Genomic DNA, 5,909 nt, shown 5'->3' with positions numbered 1-5,909 from the left:
CACCGGCTTCTCCTTCGGTGGCAGCGGCGTCGTCGGCGTCGCTGCGCGTGTTCTCCTTGCCGGCAGCCTTGGTTTCCATTGGCTCCGCGGCAGGTGGATCTGACGCACGAAAGAAGGAGGAGAGTCAAGCAAACACTCAAAGAGAAAATCAGAAGAAGAAGAACCCAAGGGAAGTTTTTAAACAAGTGGATTACCTGTACCAAGATCTACAGTTGCGGTCTCAACCACCGCGGGGTCGTTGGTGCTGTCCCTTGCCGGAGAACTGCCCCTTGCCGGAGAATTCTCCCTTGCCGGAGAATGCTCCCTTGCCGGGGGATCCTCCCTTGGCGGCGTAGTTGAAGCAGATGGCGCTTCGGGAGCGGCTTCCGGGCCCTCCTGGTGAGGCTGCTCTGCTCCTACGCAAATCCAACAGTCAAGATATCAGCAAAGGAAAAAGCACTCATGAGTGCCTGACAATAGGAAGTAAGTTATGAACTTACGCTGGGGGCTGCTTTGGGGAGTAGTTGCCGGGTCCGTCAAGGTGGTCTCACACACACCCCCTGCTGACACGGTGGGATCATCCTCGATGACAATCACCGGGGCCTTGGCTCTCTTTGCCGCTCTCTAGGCCAGCGTCCTAAAAAGGAATAGGTTCAGATTGAAGCAAGTCAGATACAAGACAAAAATAGCAAGAATTGAAGAACTACAAGAGCACAAAAGAAACTTACTCTTCCTCTTCCTCGTCAGAGCTGAGCGCGGAGAGGTCGAAGTCCGGCTCCCCTCCGGTGCGGCGAGGTGGAGGAGTAGTTTCCCTTGCGTGCTTGGCAGGGGCGGTAGCGGTGGACCGGGAAGATCCTGCTCCAGTTGCCGCAGCAGCGTGAGGCGCTCCCGCGGCAACAGTACTTGCCGCGGTAGAGCGTGTCGCACGGCTCGGCGGCTGTTGGCTCGCATGTCGCCCCGCTACGTCCCCGGCCCTGCGGAGACGCCTTCTTGGTGCAGCTGGGGGCTCCACTTGCAGCACGGTATCTGAAGATTCAGGCCCGACAAGGTCTCCCTCGCCGGGCTCGCTCGTCTTAGCTTCAGGCGCGGCAGGCTCTTCCTCGCCGGCAAACTCCTCGCGCTCGGCAAGACTTGCCGCCTCTGCCGCCTCCACGGTGAACCCGAACGCGCCCGCGGCAGCTGCTGCCGCAGCCTCTTCCGCCCTAGTGGCGATGTGCTGCAGCTCCGCATCGGTAGTGTCGCAGGTGAGGCTCTTCTGTTCGTCGGCGCGGACCGGCACTTCTACCAAGTCGTCGAAGAATGCTTGTACGACGTCATCCGCAGGTTCTTGCCAAGTTGGAGCGATTCCGTGCGAATCGCACAAGGACATCATCGCGCGGATCCGGTCAAGCGACAAATTGTTGCACAACGGAACGATGCTCCTCGGCAGCGTGAATGGATGTTGGGGATCTCGTTTGAACAACTCCAGGAGCATCGCATCCAGCTCTAGGACGGTGAAGTTGAAGTTGAGGCCCGGGTGCAGCCTCATGATATCCGCCGAGTTCTTGAACTCCCAGGCAGGTCTCCCCATCTCCTGCAGGGGGGCGATGCGGCGGTCCAGGAAATTTGTGCCGACAGCGCCTACAGTGAGCCCGGCAAGCCTGAGACAAAGGATCCTGGTGATGGCGATCTTCAGCCTCTCGTCTTCCGGGGCCACGTTGCTCCAATCATTACCACGCACTATTGGGGCTTGGCGCAGGGCAGTGAATGGCTGCGGGTTCTCCTCGACGATCCAGCACCACTCCGCTCTCCACTCCTCCCACTTGCTGCGGAGCTCACCCTCCAGATACGCCTCCTTCTTGCCGACTCTCGAGATCCAGGCGATCCCTTCGGCAAGCGGCTGTCCTCTCTCGACCCGAGGCATGAAGAAGTGGCGGAAAAGGGCTACGTTGGGGTGGACTCCGACAAAGTTTTCACAGACATGTGCGAAAACCGCCATGGTCAGAACGGCGTTTGGGGTGAAGTCAAGGAGGCGGAGCCCGTAGGTGTTCATTATGTCGTAGAAGAATTCCAAGAAGGGCGGGCGAAAAAGGGGTACCCGCTTGGAGCCAGTTCCGAAGCTGCGACCGGGAGTACCCTCGTGCGCGGATGCGCCCGCGTCTCCGTCGACCAGAAGAGGTAGTAGTACTCCCTCAGCTCCTTTGCGTCAAGCTGAGGGGGGAAGAGGGCCCGCTCTTTCCGCAGCGCCGCGAGCCGCTGCGCCTCGGCCGACTACACGCCCTTCCCCTTGTCGGCTTTTGGAGCCATCGCGGAGGTGGTTGGGGAGATCGACGGCGTTGGTGATGCTGGTGGCAATGGGGGGCGGAGCGCTGCTCTCTTTCGGCTTTGAGAAGAAGGAGGGGAGCGGCGGATATTTTCGAGACTGGAGTAGCAACCGGCGGAGTGGGCAAGTTGCCCCTGTTTCCCCTGCTTATAAGGAGGGAGGGGGCGGACGTTTTGCCCTTCCGCATAAAGAAACCACCCATGATCTCTCCCACGACGCCGCATTCGACGCGTGCCATTGGGAGGGCGCAGTGGATACGGAGTAAGTTACGGTGTAATCCAGGCTGCGTGTACCCGTGCCCTGTTTTGGGCCTGGCCCAACAGCGCTCGGCACCGTGTGTGGCCCAGGCCCGGGGGCTCCTGTCGGTGTACTAGAATAGGGGTACCCTAGTATCCCGAACTTGTGCACGGGCAGTCGCAGCGCTCCGCGGCAAGGCTTGCCGGGTGACCGCCAAGGTCCTCCGTGGCTCCTCTGGAGCCATTCAAGAACAAAGTATTCAAGCCAAGGAGATAAGGCCCCGGTAAGAGGAGCTTGCCGGGAAGGCCAACCAAGGCATTTCAAGGAACTTGCCGCGACACGCCACGCGTCCCGGCAAGGCCCGGTGAGCGACAAGCTTCCGGGCCCGATAAGACAACGGCCGCGGCAAGGCGCTTGCCGCGGCAGGCGGCCACTCTGTGCCCACGCTCCAGCGCATCCACCAACGTGTCGCCCTGGGGGCCTTTCCAGGCACACGTGGCGGGAGGTTGTGCAGCCAGGGGTGCGCGGTGGCATGCGATGCTGAAAATATGGCCATCGTGGCGAGCGGTGGCGCCCCTGACGGTCCTTTTCTGCATTGTTTGGGCGACACAGACGGGCATTTAATGCCCTTGTCCCCTGCCGTCAGGGTTAGGTAGGATACACTGTATAGGTAGCTGTACCAACCACCTCTCTTTTTACGCTTTTACCCTTCTCTGCGTTGCCACCTGTCGGTGACCCCTTGAGCATATAAAAGGAGGCCCATGTGCAACGTAGAGGGGGTTCGGTTCGGCTCAGTTCGAAGCCAAACAACACAATACAATCAGACAAGCAGCAGTAGGAGTATTATCTCTCCGGAGAGCTCCGAAGCTGGGTAAACTGCTCGTGTGCTTCGCCTCGATCCGCTCTTCGCGCGACCTCCGCCCCCCGCCGAACCGAAAGGGGCTCGGTCCGCCGGTCCCATAGGTGTTCGTGGATCAGTTTCCCCGACACACGCCCATCTCGACATTTGCAAATAAGGTCTTGCCTCGTTCATCATTATCTTCCACAACCTCATTTCTGAGCAATTAAAAAAGGACGTATGTCGAAAAATCTGGCATGGTGGCCGCTGCCGGCACCATCTATCCCCATGCCTCTGCCCAGTCCGACCACCAATCACCACCACGCCCCACTCCTCCTCACCTTATCTCTCATCTTTCTCGAGATATCATTTTTTCGATGAAATTCTCGAGATACCATTTCCGATAAAGTTCTCGAGATATCATTAGTTTTTACACATGGGATTACTCCTGTGTGGGTCAATCACAACATGTGTTTTGTAAAAAAATGCATCTTGATGTTCCATGCAATGCACGGGCATCCTGATAGTTTGCATATAATTCTAAACACCACGTAGACCCGTTCTTTGACCATTTTACAACTATGTTAGTACTGTAACTGCATCGTGAGCATTAGTGGTCAGCTGGTGCAAGTTATAGCCCTGGGTGTTTTAACCATTTTTTAGTAATGATATCTGGCGATTGTTTGCCACGAATCCAATCCTGGCGAATCCCACATAACCGTCAGATTTCCATCTGACAGTGGCCTGTTTTTAAGCCATAGTATTTGACAAAACTGCCACCCTTACAAACGTACACTAACTGCATCACGGGCGTTTGCAACTGCCATGTCTCCCAGCGAACGTTTGTTGGGGATTGGAGTTAGCACCGATGGCGGCTCGTAGTCATTCCAGGCTCGGGCATTGAAGTTTGTAACGATTTTACAATATACTACTCCTCTGATGCGAGTAGTAGAGGAGAGTCCTACTCGACTATATGAAAAAAAATTAGGGCATAGTAGTAGCTACTGTGATCACTCAAGGAAGTTGTCTGGCATCGATATGACCCGACGCTAGGATGCGTCTTGTAAGTCAAGCGACGTGCTGCTGCTACATTGTCATCATCACCTGTCCACTTCCTGAAGCACATATTCACCTCTCCATCCTCCCCCGCACATAATCGTCCAATATTACATCCCCTCTAGGCGCCTCCCCCCTCTTCCAAAACCCAAGCACAAACAATGGCAGAACCGAGCAGCGTTCACCGAAAGAGTGGCTGGAATTCGCTCTCCACAGAGGTAATCAAGCTCATTGTTTCACGTGTGGGCAATATCAGTACCATGCCGCTCGCCGCCGGCTCTTCGGTGTTGTACCGTTTACTCAAAGCCCTCAGGCCGGAGCTTTTTAAGCCAGCTCCTTGCTTGCTGATGCCGCCTGATCCTCAGAAACAGCGTGTCATGCAGCATAGGGTGGCGATCATCAACCCCCTCGAGTGTGATCCAATCCCCATCACCCTCAACTACATTAATGGTATCTACTGGGTCGGCATGAACAAGTCTTGGCTGGTGCTCGTCGATGGTCGCAGCAGCTGGATGATCATGGAGGTCTACACCCGGTGATTGATCACCCTTCCTTCGATTAATACTACACTGGTTTGGCACTATGTCCCAGAATACTTCCAATCTTACAGTATCCAACATGATACCATGTTTGATTTGCTCAAGGTTGTAGTCTGACAAGTGCCCACAAGATCTGTGAATTATAAAGACTTTAGGCTAATTGCATTCTTCAACCGCGGTCTAGCCTATCTGACAGGTAACTGCGGTAGGTGGATAAATCTGCACGTCCATCATAGGATCATACATCCTCCATGGTTCTCTGATGCCATTGAACACAAGGGCTTCATTTACGCTGTGGACTTCTTCTATGGCTGGACATATTGCTGGCCTACTCCAGTCATTGCTACAAAGGGCTGTTACAATAGTATGTTGCTTTCCTATGATATCATGATGGCTTGTTTATATTGCTGTCAACATTTACTGAAAAATATTCATGCAAAGAACATGCTTTTCTTAAGATTGACTATAGTACGAGCCCTTTTTTATTTGACTCCAACTTGATATGATATTGTAGGCCGCCTGGTGTCCCTACCCTTCCTTATCCCATAACCTTTCAAAGAAAAGCGACATGGCAGTTGCAGGTGGTTCCTGGCTTGATCACACGACGGCGAATGATTGATGATCATTCGCACGTACTAGATGTGTTGTTTCGCGGAATACAATCATAGTCACTGCAAGGTCTTTGAGCAGGACCCCAGCTTCTCCGGTCCTTCAAGAATTCTTGACTGGAAGTTGGTAAGTAGCCTTGGTACACGCTCTCTTTTTCTCGGACTGAATTATCCGATTAACCAGGGGATAACTAACGGCAAGGATCATGATGGCAGTGCGGTTTCGTTCATCAAGCAAAACTGTGTGTACACAGCGTACCATGCGTCTCTCCATGCACCATACACAGATATGTGTTGCCACGCTCTGCAGCCTAAAGTAGGAGAGAGGGTCGCAAGTGTCAGACTTCCAC

The sequence above is a fragment of the Triticum aestivum genome, chromosome 6B (genome assembly GCF_018294505.1).
Source record: "Triticum aestivum cultivar Chinese Spring chromosome 6B, IWGSC CS RefSeq v2.1, whole genome shotgun sequence".
NCBI lineage: Eukaryota > Viridiplantae > Streptophyta > Magnoliopsida > Poales > Poaceae > Triticum > Triticum aestivum.
Note: the sequence above shows the minus strand (reverse complement) of the source record.